The 16,820-nt window shown below is 34.3% G+C and overlaps 1 protein-coding gene across 11 annotated transcripts in view; it reads right to left on the bottom strand.

The window, feature by feature from the left end:
• The window catches only part of NBEA (neurobeachin), a 678,500-nt gene that overhangs the window by 395,788 nt on the left and 265,892 nt on the right, over positions 1 to 16,820 (bottom strand). The gene's annotated exons all lie outside the window — the stretch shown is intronic.

The raw sequence follows: 16,820 nt of genomic DNA, 5'->3' as shown, positions 1-16,820 counted from the left end.
AAAAGTCAAATAAAGTTAACTTCCAAATTAAAATCTTGAAAAATCATAAAAGTACAATTCTAACTCATGGAATATTAACAGCTTCAGTAGAGGGGACACCCTGTAGAGTTTCACATCAATCATAAGGCTACTCTAAAGACTGCAGCCAAAGTAGAATGAGCAGAGGTGCCTGGGTGGCTCAGTGGGTTAAGCCCAGGACTCTCAAACTGGGCTCTGGTCATGATCTCAAAGTCATGAAATCAAGCCCTCCCTGTGCTCAGTGGGGAGTCTGCATGATATTCCCTCTCTCCTTCTCCATTTGCCCCTCCCTGCCATGCTCTCTAAAATAAATAAGCAAATCTTAAAAGAAAAAAAAAAAGTAGAATATTCTGTGAAAGGCAACTGGGATTCTTTAACCTGCACAGGCCACAGACTCTGCTCTTGGTTCTATTCTCTTCCATGACTATCCTTCTATCTATGAAAGAAAACTGTTTTGAACACCTACTAAATGGATCATTGTGTCAGTTACAAAGAATTCAACTTTGTTCTCTAGAGTTGCCTAAAAATTCCCTGAAAAGCTGGATAAATAAGAAGATAAATAGAATTCAGTGTAATAAAATTAAATTGCTGTTGCTCAGGTAGGCATTTTTTATTTCTATTACTATTTTTTACTAATTCCTACATTATCATTTATATTTGTTCACTGTTAAATTTTGAGTTATATGGCCTCACATAAGCACTATTTGACAGTCTTGAAAATACTTCAAGTAATATATGTAAAAAAATAGTATATGTAAAAAAAAATTAGTAAAGACTAATTCTGCTCAAGCAAATAAATAATCCATTAACATCTAACTATCTCTCTTAGAAAATAAATGCTTTGAAATAAGACTGCATAGACTGAAATGCTAGTTCTCTCTTATGCTACCTAGGTGAGCTTGGGGCATTAGACTTCCTTTGCCTATAAAATGGAAATAACCATGGTGCCTACTGGTGAGAGTTAAATGCACTAAGGCACATAGAGTGCAGAGAAAACTACCGGGCACACACAGTGAGATGTCAATAATGGCAGCTCTTATAATAGCTACTTTGAATAAAACAAATCTATATTTACTCTCAGAAAATATAGCTCTGATTAAAAAACAAAATCAATATAATAATACAATGTTAGAGGAACACACACTGTTCTACACAGAAGACATGTACAGCAAAAAACTAAACAATGCTTCAAAATAATAAAAGTTCCACCACAAAGCTGTGTAACACTTTGCTATATGCGAGGAAAACTTAAATGACAAAAAGGTAATTAATCATAGGATAATTTTCAAAATACTACTAATATTTGAAACTAAAGTACTGCATTGTTGGCGATTAAATAGGGGTGAGGGAATAATCTAGGATTCCTTCTTTCCCAACTTGGAATCATGGAATCTGAATCATTTAAGCACTCAAAGAGTCACCATTAGCACTTCTATCTGACTTTGTCTCCTCTTACCTGGGTCAAAGCTTTAGAGAAAGAACTTAGAGAGGAAACTGGTGTGGCACTTCCACAAATACCTCAAGAGAATATTCCAGAGGAAAAATTTAAGCAAGAAAAAGGGAACTGGGTAGGGCTTTGAAGACATGCTGAAGATATAGAGAATTCTCAGTATTCTCCCTTACTCTGTTATTCCCGAACTAAGTCAGCACCTTCTTTATTTTTTTATCATGTTTAATTAGCCAACATGTAGTACATCATTAATCACTGGTAATGCTGTTTAAACACAGATTCCTAGAACCCCATCCCCATAACTTCTGATTCAGCAGGTCTGGGTGTACTGTGAGAATCTGCACTTCTAAAAAATTCTCAGGTGGTTTGCTACTGCTGATCCAGGAAACTCACTTTGAAAATACCTGTTTTAATGAGAGTACTTACTACTAGTAAATTGTAATAAAGCTGCAAAGGGAAGGCTACCTGAAGTCATAAAATAATCATAACAACTTATCTCTGATTTTAGTGAATACAGACAGAACTCCTTTTTTATATCTACTAATTAATACATTCCTTCTAATCTCCAAGATCATGTCCCATAACTTCCCAGGTAACATAATCCCCTCCTCTAAGGAAAGATGAGTAAGAATGTTAAGAGCAAACCTATGAACAGGGGATAAATCTAGATGTTATTATTTGTTTCTGTACCTAAATTCTCAGTGAAGCGTAAATACTTTTATTTAAGAATAATTAATAAGAATGAAATTAAATTTAGAAAATTCTTAGATGTATAAAGATTCACATCATAGTTATCTATTGTAATATATTATTATCTAATTAAATTCAGGTATATTTCTTCCCCAGGTTATGACTTTTTTCCATAATTTATGGGTTTCTATAAGACTTACAGGCTTCAAAATTACTGTTTCAAAAGTACTGTTCTGCGATACATATCAAATAGAAACCTCAATTAATTTAATAACTAATCACATGTGTGTGCATACATGTGTATTAATGACTTAAGGGTAAGGGATAAAAAAGAATCCCTACAATAGTATAAAACTCAATAGAATATTAAATGATGCTCTTACATATCATTCTGTAACCATCATTTTAATATTCTAATGGAGAACAATGTAACATTTTACCCAGCAAGAAATCAAAGGTTTTGAGTACAGAAAACCATCATCAAATTAAACTGCCAGATTTATTGTATTATTGTTGATGTGTTTCTTTGATTTTGTTATTAATTGGTTTATATAGTTGGCTGCTCCCACATTGGGGGCATAGATATTTAAAATTGTTAAATCTTCCAGATTTAGCTATCAAACAACAGCCTATTCTAAGTGGAAAAGTTGCACCATCACTTTTTTACAGTGAAAAAAATGGACAAGTTTTAGTTGTTGTCATTAATATTTATAGATTCCACACAATGTATTTTAAAGGAAAGTAAACATCATATAAAGTGTGTGATCCTCATCTTTACACAATTTAAATTCTCAAAAAACATGATATAAATATAGATCAGCTTAATATCCTCCTCTATCACCAGGCAAAAAACACCAATCACCAAAAAAAAACACCAAAAAACAAAAAACTGATATTTCATTTCTCATCTGAGAAAAGTACATAATGTAGAACTTCCTTTTCTCAAGACATAGCTGAAAAATTTATCTGTTAACATGTAAAAAAAAAAAAAAAAGTTAACACTAGAGAATTCCTTGGCCTTATGTCCTATCAAAATAAATGAGTTATTCTCTTCATTTTGAATATAATTTTTTTAAACAGTACATGTAATAACTACCAGAAAATGAAGTTTTTTGGCAAATTATTTTGTAAGAAAAATTGGCATATTTTACTTGATTTAGGGAAAAGATTAATAATTTTTCAGTTTCATTTGAAAGCTTACTTTCATTTATTCAAGAAACATTAATTCATTAAAAGATACCTTATGCACAAAAAAATCTGAGGTTTCAGGACATGGGTAATTTGCCCTGTACAGTCTTGAGTGAGATTTATAATCTTAACACTCTAGCAGCTTCATAGTATTTAGGAAAGTTCTTGGGCCAACTCCAGGCTGAAATGCATTCTCTCAAGCTTCTCATTTTTCTCCTCCTACTCAATTTTTTTTAATTCCCTTCAGTCACATTAATGATGCTTATGATGTTATTTTGACATTGGCTATTTTTCTTGATAGCTAAGTGCAAATTCTTTAAAGAGGGATATGAAGAAAACTACTGTTGCAAGTTGGGTAATTTATCAACCACTCTCACAAATTTTACAACTACAAAAACAAAATATTCAAAGAAAATAATAATGCTTTAGATGAAATGTTAAAGCATCAATGCCTGGATTAAGATAGCATGACTTAAAACACAAGAGTTTTATTTTTATGGTTTTAAAAAACAAAATAATGTATTGGTTTTTACTTACATTAAGAAAATCTCATTTACAGAGATTTACAGATTCTAAGAAATTTCATGAATAAAGATATAATTGTTTCATGATAGGAAAAAAATGTGTGAAAATCCATCGAATCTTGCCAACTGTAAATGACCTCAGGACATACAAAAGCTAAGGCGACTAACTAAATCAGCAGAAAAAGGTAAGATTTTTGTCTCACTTTCTAAATCAATCTCCTTACAAACATGTTTCACTACAAAGTATTGATTATTTTCAAATGTTATATGCTTTAGAATTCTAGAAAAACACAGTAACTTTACTTTCATTTAGGACACTGCTTATGTTGTGAGTACTATATTAATAAGCTCCTTTACACTTACGCCACTTAATACATTTATAATTCTTACTTTTGGTTTTAACTTTTTGTACTCTCCTAGGTCCTTAACATATCATAAATATAACAAATACTTAATTTAATTTTGTACATTAAAGTTCTTAAATTTCTTCATTCCTTAAATCATATAAAATGGTTATATATAATAATAAAATCTAGAATGAAAATAATTATATAACTTTAAGTACTGTACATAATAAGAGAGCTTAGATATAAAGGAAATTATTACACTAGTGAATTCCATAAGATTTCATTAATCAAATGTTCCTGGGTAAGTTAGGAAATATGAGCATAGGTAAATGAAGTGATTTGCTTAAGTAAAATCAGATAAAAAGAAAAGATTAGGAGATTATTAATGACAGCAAAACTGTAAATTGTAAAGTTGAATTCTTGACTTGGCTATATACCATGACTAGGAAATGACAAACACTGACTTAAAATACTTTGTTTGGCTTTCGTTAAGCTTCCAATGTGAAATATATATACATATATTTAAGAGAGAGCAAGCACGAGTAGAGGGGAGAGGCACAGGGACAGGGAGAAAGAATCTTAAGCAGTCTCCATGCTTATCAGGGAGCCCGACCAGGGGATCAATCTCACGACCCTGAGATCACAACCTGAGCTGAAATCTAGAGTCAGACGCTTGGGGAGCCTGGGTGGCTCAGTGGGTTAAAGCCTCTGCCTTCGGCTCAGGTCATGATCCCAGGGTCTTGGGATCAAACCCTGCCTTGGGCTCTCTGCTCAGCCGAAGGTCGGCTTCCCTTCCTCTCTCTGCCTGCCTCTCTGCCTACTTGTGATCTCTATCTGTCAAATAAATAAATAAAAATCTTAAAAAAAAAAAGAGAGCGACGCTCAATGAATTCAGCCACCCAGGCATCTCTAAAATATAATTTAACATTAGATAGCTGATGAGTAAATGCATCCTGAATCTCAGATTCTATAACCCTATGACCTACTGCTAAACAGTTTTTCTCACTATAACTTTTTATGGTTACCCTAATCAAAACATGAAGGTGAAAAAATGCTTGCTTACTTTACTTCCTCATGATCTTTTAAACTAAAAACCGACATTTTCTCCTTATTCTTTTTTGAAAGAATCACATACATTTTTAAGTGCATGAGTACAGGTGAAGAAAATAGATGAACTTAAACTAAAAACAGAAAACTAAACCTAAATAGAATTCTTCTGCATGTAAGAGGTTTACTCTATACGGTAAACTAAATTCCAAATACATACTTTTCAAGTTTTAGGAAATGTAATGCTGGAATGTCTTTAGATAAGTATAAAAGCTTTTTATGAAGTGCATGTTGGAAATTGTTAATTACATGTGTTTTAGACAGAAAAAAAACCAAAACAAATGGATAAATTCCTCCTTTCTAGTCAACTAGTCCAATAAAACATAACTGTTGCAGAAAAGACACAAAGCCCTGCCTGCACCTTCTTCCCCATAACCTCTATGGAACAAAGGTCTTATACATCTTAGAAAAGAACAGCAAACCCTGCCCCTTCCAGGGTAGCAGAGAGACTAGTTTGAAGCTGGAGAAAGGAACAGGAAAAAAACTCTATTCTAATGGAGGGCAAGAAAAATTCCCGAGTTCTAATAATTAGAGATTCCCCAACTACTTGGAAATGGGCAGGATCAGTGGAAAATCCCACTTCCAAAATCCAGGGCAATACCTGCCTAAAACCAAGTCTGAACCAGAAAAACAGGAAACAACTCCATGTCCACCGAAAACCAGGCTTGCAAGTGCTCAATACAAATAACAGAAGTCTACTACTGTAGAAGGCACCACAGTGTAGAGGACTTCGTTAAAATGTAGGCTTAAAGGAAAGCCTAAAAATCAGGGTAGAATAGGGTAAAACATTCTGACAGACCAGCCCCCAGATAAAGACAAGGTACACATAAAAGAATTTAAGGCATGTGGTGCACTGAGAGTAACTAAAACAAGAAAACACAGTATCTCAGATGCTGGGTAGAATGACTTAACCTACAACATTAAAGGCCCACCATAAGAGGCAAGCCCATTTCCAGAATAAATACTATGAATGTCAGTTATTACCACCCTCTATATAATGTCCAGCTTTCAATCAAAAAGCACAAGACGTACAAAGAAGGAAAACTGACAGATTCACAAACTAACAGAACGAGAATCACAGATAAACCATGTGTTAGAACTATCAAAGAATTTTAAAATAACTATTATTAATATATTAAGAGTTAATAGTTGAAAAGATAAGTCCACAATGCATAAACTGATGGGGAATTTTAAAACAAAGTAAGAAACTATAAAAATGTTAGAAATTAAAAAATACAGTAAAAGAGATAATAATGCCTTCAATAGGCTTATCAATAGACTCAATAAGGTTAAAAGAGAATTAGTGGATTTAAAGATAGGCCAATTAAACAAACAAAAAGAGAATAAAAGAATATGTAAAAAGAGAGAGAGAAGGGGTGCCTGGGTGGCTCAGAGGGTTAAGCCTCTGCCTTCGGCTCAGGTCATGGTCCCAGGGTCCTGGGATCGAACCCTGCATCAGGCTCTCTGCTCAGCAGGGAGCCTGCTTCCTCCTCTCTCTCTGCCTGCCTCTCTGCCTACCTCTCTGCCTACTTGTGATCACTGTCTGTCAAATAAATAAATAAAATCTTTTAAAAAAAAAGGCAAGGGAAGCAAGGGCAAAAATGAACTATTGGCATTTCATCAAGATCAAAAGCTTTTGCACAGCATAGGAAACAGTTAACAAAATCAAAAGACAACTGACAGAATGGGAGAAGATATTTGCAAACGACATATCAGATAAAGGACTAGTGTCCAGAATCTATAAAGAACTTAGCAAACTCAACACCCAAAGAACAAATAATCCAATCAAGAAATGGGCAGAGGACATGAACAGACATTTCTGCAAAGAAGACATCCAGATGGCCAACAGACACATGAAAAAGTGCTCCATATCACTAGGCATCAGGGAAATACAAATCAAAACCACAATGCGATATCACCTCACACCAGTCAGAATGGCTAAAATCAACAAGTCAGGAAATGACAGATGCTGGCGAGGATGCGGAGAAAGGGGAACCCTCCTACACTGTTGGTGGGAATGCAAGCTGGTGCAGCCACTCTGGAAAACAGCATGGAGGTTCCTCAAAATGTTGAAAATAGAACTGCCCTATGACCCAGCAATTGCACTATTGGGTATTTACCCTAAAGATACAAATGTAGTGATCCAAAGGGGCACATGCACCCGAATGTTTATAGCAGCAATGTCCACAATAGCCAAACTATGGAAAGAACCTAGATGTCCATCAACAGATGAATGGATCAAGAAGATGTGGTATATATACACAATGGAATACTATGCAGCCATCAAAAGAAATGAAATCTTGCCATTTGCGACAACATGGATGGAACTAGAGCGTATCATGCTTAGTGAAATAAGTCAAGCAGAGAAAGACAACTATCATATGATCTCCCTGATATGAAGAAGTGGTGATGCAACATGGGGGCTTAAGTAGGTAGGAGAAGAATAAATGAAACAAGATGGGATTGGGAGGGAGACAAACCATAAGTGACTCTTAATCTCACAAAACAAACTGAGGGTTGCTGGGGGGAGGGGTTTGTGAGAAGGGGGGTGGGATTATGGACATTGGGGAGGGTACGTGCTTTGGTGAGTGCTGTGAAGAGTGTAAACCTGGTGATTCACAGACCTGTACCCCTGGGGATAAAAATATATGTTTATAAAAAATAAAAAATTAAAAAAAAAAAGAGAGAGAGAGAGAGAAGGGAGTGTGTTTGCAAGTGAAATGAAGAACTATGGGGGCGCCTGGGTGGCTCAGTGGGTTAAGCTGCTGCCTTCGGCTCGGGTCATGATCTCAGGGTCCTGGGATCGAGTCCCGCATCGGGCTCTCTGCTCGGCAGGGAGCCTGCTTCCTTCTCTCTCTCTCTCTCTGCCTGCCTCTCAGTGTACTTGTAATTTCTCTCTGTCAAATAAATAAATAAAATCTTAAAAAAAAAAAAAAAAGAAATGAAGAACTATGTAAGAGTATCCGTCTGTCATTACAATACTAGAAGCAGAAATGCAGTAGGCCAAATAATGGCTGCTCAAATGTGTCTAAACCATAATCCTTGGTATTTGTGAGTACAATAAAATTCAGTACACAAAATCATACCATCTTTGTTAATTATAAACACAAGAGATGTCTTATATTTGATAGAGTATCTTTAGTAAATAGAGAGGAGGCATCATAATTAATCATGCTCAAAGCTTTCCATCTAAGATGAAGAAAATGCTTTTTCTAACCACTTTTACAGAAAATTGCATTGGAGGTACTAGGTGGTACTATAAGACAAGAAAAAAAAAGGTGCAAAGATTACAATAGGGGATGAAACTACCAATATTCTCAGATGAAATGACTGTGTATATACATATTTATTTAGAAAGAATTATAGATAAATAATTAGGAATAATAAGTAGTTAAAAGTTAGTTCAATATACCAAAATGGATTATATATGCCAGCAAACAATTAAAAATGAAATTTATAAAAGAAATAATTTACAATATAAAATATAAATTCCATTTTTCACCTTGAAGGAATAAGACAGTTTAGAATTACCTCCCACACTATTAACTAGAAATAGGTACAAAATACAGAGGACAGCCGTTTTCAGGCAACAAAAGTAGCATAAGACCATAAACCCTAATTGATTTCCACCATCATTCAGGTTTCTTGCATGGAGGTATTTCCCTTATTAGGGCAAATACAGAACCCAGCAACTATTCTGGGTTGAAAAGACTAAAACCACAGTTCAGGCAGGCCAAGGTGAATAGAATTTGAAGGACAGAACACCCAAGAGGAAAAAGTTATAAAGAGAAGTAATCCCCAAAACAGGAGTCTTCACTTGAATAACAATCTATGTATGTGACATCTGAAAGCTCCCAAGGTTAGAATTAGGACAAATTCTGAGGGAAGAACAATTATGAAAGAGCTATAACACAAACATTTCCTATAGCTCACAAAGGGCTGAGAAATGTCTGTGTTCCCTCCCACCAAATGAAAAGACCTCATTAAGTATATTGAACATTCAGGAGAAGTCCCAGCACACTTTCTTAGTGTAACAAAATTAGCCCAGGAATAAAGGCCACTTTGGACTTGCCTTAAAATACCTTAAAAGTATGACTCATATGGAGGCATAGCATTTTGAATAAATAGTGCTGGAGCAACTGAACAATCGTAGACAAAAATACAAACCTCAATATAAACCTCACACCTTATACAAAAATTAGCTCAAGATGGGTCACAGACTTAAAAGTGAAACTGTTTATGAAGCCATGGAACTTTATGGAAAACATATGAGAAAATTTTTAGGACTCAGTGGGGGTAAGAATTCTTAGACATGACAGCATGGTAAGTCAGACTACAACAAAAATTTAGTGTTCCTTTGCCAAAGACCCTATTAAAAGGATGAAACAAGAAGCCACAGTCTGGAAGAAAACAACTGAAAACCACATTTCTGAGAAAGGCCTAGTATTTAGAAAATACGATGAACTCTGAAGACTTAAAAATAAGAAAGCAATCCAATTATGAAATGGGCAAAAAATATGAACAGATATTACAATGAAGAGAAATTTTAATATTGATGACAAAAAGCGCACAAGAAGATGTTCAGAATCATCTACTAGGAACATGACAAATTAGGAGCACAGTATCAGTACATACCTACCAGAATGACTTAAAAAAAAAAAAAAGACACCACCAAATGTCAGTAAAAATGAAGAGAAACTGGATTATGTATACATTGCTGGTAGAAGTTTTTTTTTAAATAAAACTAATAAGGTACTTATCATAAAACCCAGTAATCTCACTCTTGAGCACTTATACTAGAGAAATGAAAACTTATGTTTATAAAAAAAATTATTCACTACAGCTTTTTTCATAAAAGCCAAAAACTAGAAAAAAACTGAATGGCCTTTAATGAGTGAATGGTTGAACGAACTGTCATATATCCATAACACAGAATACCACTAAGAAATACAAATGGAAGGACCTATTGAACAAGTTGGATGGATCTCACAGTTTTGCGTTTAAATGAGAAAAGGTCATTTTCAAAATGCACCTCTAAAACACCTATGAGTCAAAAAAAAATTAGAGGGAAATTTAGAAAAAATAATGAAAATTAAAATATTACAATGAAATTTGTTAAACATAGGTAAAACAGTCCTTTAAGGAAAAGTTGTGGCTTTAAAAGCTCATATTAGAAAAGAAGATCTAAAATCAATGGTCTAAGCAAGGGGTCAGTAAATGTTTTCTCTAAAGGGTACAGTAAATATTTTAAGCTTTTAGATAATACTATAGAGAGGTTACAACAACTTAACTTTGCCATTGTAATGTGAAAGCAATTAGTATATAAACAAGCAGTATATAAACAAATTATATAACTATATACCAATAAAAGTTTATTTTTGATATAAACTGGTGGGAGGCAGATTTAACCCATAAGCCATAGCTTAAACTCCTATTATAAGTTCCCATCCAAAGACTCTAGAAAGAGAAAAAAAAAGTAAGCCTCAAATAATGAAAAGGAATCAGTAAGAGCAGAATTCAGTTTAATAGAAAACACACACAAAAAAAAAATTGAAAGAAGCTAATAGCTAATTTCTAGAAAAAATCTAATATTGAAAAATCAATAGCTATTCTAATACTGATAAAATGAGAAAAAGATATTAATTAACAAAATCTGGAATGAAGGAGAGAACATCACTAGAGATCCTATAAATATTTTATTGTATTTTTTATTTTTTTATTTTTATTTTTTTTAAAGATTTTATTTATTTATTTGACAGAGAGAGATTACAAGCAAGCAGAGAGAGAGGAGGAAGCAGGCTCCCCGCTGAGCAGAAAGCCCGATGCGGGACTCGATCCCAGGACCCTGAGATCACGACCTGAGCCGAAGGCAGCGGCTTAACCCACTGAGTCATCCAGGCACCCTTATTGTATTTTTTAAAAGAATGAATTTATTTGCGAGAGAGAGAGTGAGTGAGAGAGAGGGAGAGAACACGAGCTGAAGGAGGCACAGAGGGAGAGGGAGAAGCAGACTCCCCATTGAGCAGGGAGCCCAAGAACCTGGAATCACAACCTGAGGTGAAGGAAGATGCTTAACCAACTGAGCCACCCAGGCACCCTACAAATATTTTTAAATAATAAAATATAAAAACTTTATGGCAATTAATCCAACAATTTAGGTAAGATGGCTAAATTTTTAGAAGTCATCAATGACCAAAATGTGTAAACCTGGCGATTCACGGACCTGTACCCCTGGGGATAAAAATATATTATATCTTTATAAAAAACAAAAATTTAAAAAAAAAGAAGTCATCAATGACCAAAGCTGATGTGAATCAGTTTTGCAAATAAGCATATTTTTGCCAATAAGCAAAATATGAATAGTCACTGATCCATTAAAGAAACTTAATTTGTAATTTAAAACTCTCCCATAAAGAAAATTTCATTTTGATTTGGCGCCACTGGTGAATTTTCAAACGCTTAAGGATAAATATCACTAAAACTACAAGTAACACTACCTTACACCTTGAAAATAATAAGGAAACTACAGATAATATAATTATTGAGTTAAGAATAGTTCTAAACTACCACATCTACTAAAATTAAGTGGATTAAGCAAAGCTACAGGATATAAAGTCAAATATGCAAAATTAAATTATCTTTTTTTTAAAGATTTTTAAAATTTATTTGACAGAGATCACAAGTAATCAGAGAGGCAGGCACAGAGAGAGGAAGGGAAGCAGGCTCCCTGCTGAGCAAAGAGCCTGATGCAGGGCTCGATCCCAGGACCCTGAAATTATGACCTGAGCCGAAGGCAGAAGCTTTAACCCACTGAGCCACCCAGGCACTCCAAATTGTCTTTCTATACACGATAAACATCCAGTTAACATGTTTCATTTTTCTCTGCTCTACTGAGGTATAATTGACACAGGCAGTCATCAATTTACTCTGTGTTAAGATAAACTTATTTGTATTTTGTATAAATGGAGACATACAGTATTGGCTCTTTTCTGTTTGCCTTCTAATTCAAAATTGGAAATTTAAAGTAAAAATTTTAATTAGAATATCATCAAAGACAAGTAAAAATAATAAAAATGAAAAAAGTAAGCACAAGACTTTACAATGAAAACTATATTAAGTTGCTGAAAGTAAAGATCTCAGTGAATGCATATAGACAATGTTCAAAGATTGGAAGACTCAATATTATTAAGACATCAATTCTCCTTAAATTTAAAGATTCATCAAAATCCTAATTAAAACTGCAGCAGTTTTCTTTTAGAAACTGTCAAGTACAAACAAATTCTAAAATTTATATGAAAATGCCTATAACCTAGGACAGTTAAGCAACTGTAGAAGGGTAGAGAGTTAGAAAACTTGTACTACCTGCTTTGAAGATTTACTATAAAGTTGCAGTGAAGAAGACAGTAAAGTATTGGCATAAGAATAGCCATATAGGTCATAGAACAGTATGGAATCTAGAAATAGATCCACACATAGATGGTCAACTGATTTTAAACCAGTGTGCCAAGATAATATAATGGTGCTGAAAAACTGATATGAAAATGATTAAAAACAAACCCCAACATTTTTCTCACCATATAGATAGAAATTAAGTGAATGGATCACAGACCTAATTATAAAAGCTGAAAACCACAATTTTAAAAGAAAATGTGTAAGAATATATTCATGACTTTTGGGTAAAGATTTCTTAGGACACTAAGACACATATCACTACAGAAAAGACTTTTGGAACAATGGACTTTATCAAAATTAGAAAGTTCCTATTCTAAACACTTTTAACAAAATAAAAATATAAAAGTGAACAGAAAAATTACGCAATCTAACAGAGGACATATATTCAGAATATATAACGAACTCTTACAAATCAATGAGAAAAACAATCCAATTTTTTTTAAACAGCAGAAGATTTCACTGGCCCATAACACATACAAAAAAACAAACCTTCTCACCATTAATCATTAGGAAAACTGAAAATAAAACCAAATGAAATATGCTTACCTAGCCATTATAAAGCCTTAAAATAAAAAGATTAACAATACCAGTGTTGACAAGAATGGAGAACAAATTGGCACTTTTACACATTGTTGACAGGAATATAATACGATACAACCACTTTGCAAAATAGCAGTTTCTTATAAGGAGAAGCATAATACTTACTATACAACCAGCAGTTTTACTCTAAGTTATTTACCCAAGAATGTATGTCCAAGACAAGCCTTATACTCAAATGCCCACAGAATATTAAATGTCCACAGAAAACAAAAAGATACAGATAAATCTCAGAATCTCAAAAACTGAGTGGAAGAAGATAGAGACACACACAAAAATACATTTTGTATGATTCCATCTACATGAAACCCTAGAAAAGTCAAATTTAAGTTATACTATTAAAAAGTACATAAGTCCCTATGACCCTGCAATTGCACTACTGGGTATTTACCCCAAAGATACAGATGTAGTGAAAAGAAGGGCCATCTGTACCCCAATGTTCATAGCAGCAATGGCCATGGTCGCCAAACTGTGGAAAGAACCAAGATGCCCTTCAACAGACTAATGGATAAGGAAGATGTGGTCCATATACACTATGGAGTATTATGCCTCCATCAGAAAGGATGAATGAATACCCAACTTCTCTATCAACATGGACGGGAGTGGAAGAGATTATGCTGAGTGAAATAAATCAAGCAGAGAGAGTCAATTATCATATGGTTTCACTTATTTGTGGAACATAAGAAATAACATGGAGGACATGGGGAGATGGAGAGGAGAAGGGAGTTGGGGGAAATTGGAGGGGGAGATGAATCATGAGAGACTATGGACTCGGAAAAACAACGTGAGGGTTTTGAAGGGGCAGGGGTGGGAAGTTAGGTGAGCCTGGTGGTGGGTATTAAGGAGGGCATGTAGTGCATGGAGCACTGAGTGTGGTGCATAAACAACGAATTCTGGTACACTGAAAAGAAATTACAAAAATAAAAATAAATTTTAAAAAAGTACATAAGTGTTTGCCTGAGGCAAAGATGGATGAATTACATATGGAGCACAAGGGAGCTTTCTGGGGTAATGGGTGGTTTTATAGGTATATAAACTGATCAAAACTCATTAAAATAGGGGTGCCTGGGTGGCTCAGTGGGTTAAGCCGCTGCCTTCGGCTCAGGTCATGATCTCGGGGACCCGGGATCGAGCCCCACATCGGGCTCTCTGCTCAGCAGGGAGCCTGCTTCCTCCTCTCTCTCTCTCTCTCTGCCTGCCTCTCTGCCTACTTGTGATCTCTGTCTGTCAAATAAATAAATAAAATCTTAAAAAAAAAACTCATTAAAATGATAAAGTCCGTTGTTTCAAAAGTATACTCGAAAGGAGTATTTTTATTGAGTTCAAACAATATAAATAAATGGTCTCAATAATAATGATTTGAAAACTAGCTAGAGAAAAACAATAAATACAAAATATTAAAATCCTAAGAATAAATGAAATACGAACGTGTAAATTTCTGCCTAGAAAACTAAATATTGTTACTAGGAAAAACTCAGAAACAAAATGAAGAAATGTGAAGAATATATGATGCTCATAGTTTGAAAATTTCAATACTGAAGGAGATCTATACATGCAATATAGATTTTAGTTGTACTAGATCCATGAATTCCATGCATAGCTAAACTCCATCAAGATTTTTAAAATATGGATACTGACAAATTGATTCTAAAATTTAAATAGAAATGCTAAGTATCAAGAATATTTTGGACTTAATTGAAAAAGAAGTGGACAAAGTGGAAAGATCTTACTCAACCAGATACTGACCTTTATTAAACCTAAAGCTAATTATGACAGTATGGCACAAGGATACACAGGCAAATGGGGCAGAACTGAGTGGCAAGCCATATCCAGCATTTAGGGGCACTTGATCTGTGACAGAGTGGCAGAGATAGGAGGAAGGAAGAGTTTTTAAAGTAAATGATGATGGGTCATCCTGACATTCATATTACTCTACCTCCATTAAATTTACAGAACTCAATTCTAAATGGACTGTATGTATAAATATAAAAGATAATAAAGCAGCCAGGAGATAAGGTGGGGGAAATGTAGGCAAAAATTTCATCTATAATAGAAAAAGCATTAAGACTTGACAAATTGAGTTTCAGTAAAATTACAACTTCTGTGGACCCAAACAGAGCATATAAATGCATAGAGAAGATACAGAATGGGAGAAGATATATATAAAACATATAATCTTCAGGGGTGCCTGGGTGGCTCAGTGGGTTAAGCCGCTGCCTTCGGCTCAGGTCATGATCTCAGGGTCCTGGGATCGAGTCCCGTATGGGGCTCTCTGCTCAGCAGGGAGCCTGCTTCCTCCTCTCTCTATCTCTCTGCCTACTTGTGATCTCTCTCTGTCAAATAAATAAATAAAATCTTAAAAAAAAAAAAAAAAAGAATACTTTAAAAAAAAAAAAAAAAAAAAAAAAACATATAATCTTCAAACGAGCCATTTTCAAATACATAAAGAACCTTACAAATTATTAACAAGAAGAAAAACAACTCAATTTTTAAAAATGGGAAAGAGATTTCAATAGGCAAATCACAAAAGAATAAAACCAAAAGACCAATAAATATGTAAGAAGATGCTCACCCATTAACCACAGGAAAATGCAAACTACAAATACGATGAAATACTTCGAACAAAAGGGCTAAAATTTAAGAATGACCATACTAAGTACCATTGAAGTTATGAAGAAACAGGAACTCTCATATGCCGCTGCAGAATTAGTAAACTTTCATAAGCACTCCAGGAAATTGTTTGGGATTATCTAGTAAAACTGAACACGCACAGTCACGTGAATCAGCAGTTCTACTCCTTGTTATTTAACCCACATACATGCACGCAAGCAAATGTGTGGCACACTCAAGAGTAATGTCAAGCAGCATCACTGCATAAAAAGCATCATTATTTTTAATAGTCTAAACCTAGAAAATTCTAAAATGCCCATCATCGGTAAAAAAGACTAGTGAATTATAGTATCCAACCACAAAGGAATAAAAATGGAATAAAAATAAAACTATTACTACATGCAACATAGATGAATCTCATAAACAAAGCTGAACAAAAGACACTCCAAAACAAAAGAACATGTACTGTGCAATTTCATTTACATAAAATTCAAAAAAATACAAAGATGCCCTCATATTAAAAGTCAGGATTATAAATGAGGAGCAAGATTACTGATAGGAAAAGGAACACAAGGTGGAGGTTTTTGGGGTACTTGGAACATTGTATTTCCTGAGTTGAGTGATGGTAACATGAGTGTCTTCACTGTTTCACTGAGCTTTTATAGTCTGCATTTGTGTAATTCTTGAATTTAAAACATGAATACATATCACTTCTCAGCCTTTGGCTAAGATCAAGTGTAAAACATGAATACACACACACACACACACACACACACACATGTATGTGTGTGTGATTTAACTCTAAGACTGTGGACTAATCTTCCAGGAATGCTCTGT

The sequence above is a fragment of the Mustela putorius genome, unplaced genomic scaffold (genome assembly GCF_011764305.1).
Source record: "Mustela putorius furo isolate JIRA1106 unplaced genomic scaffold, ASM1176430v1.1 tig00003942_pilon_pilon_pilon, whole genome shotgun sequence".
Lineage (NCBI taxonomy): Eukaryota > Metazoa > Chordata > Mammalia > Carnivora > Mustelidae > Mustela > Mustela putorius.
This window is presented reverse-complemented; position numbering and strand designations above follow the sequence as displayed.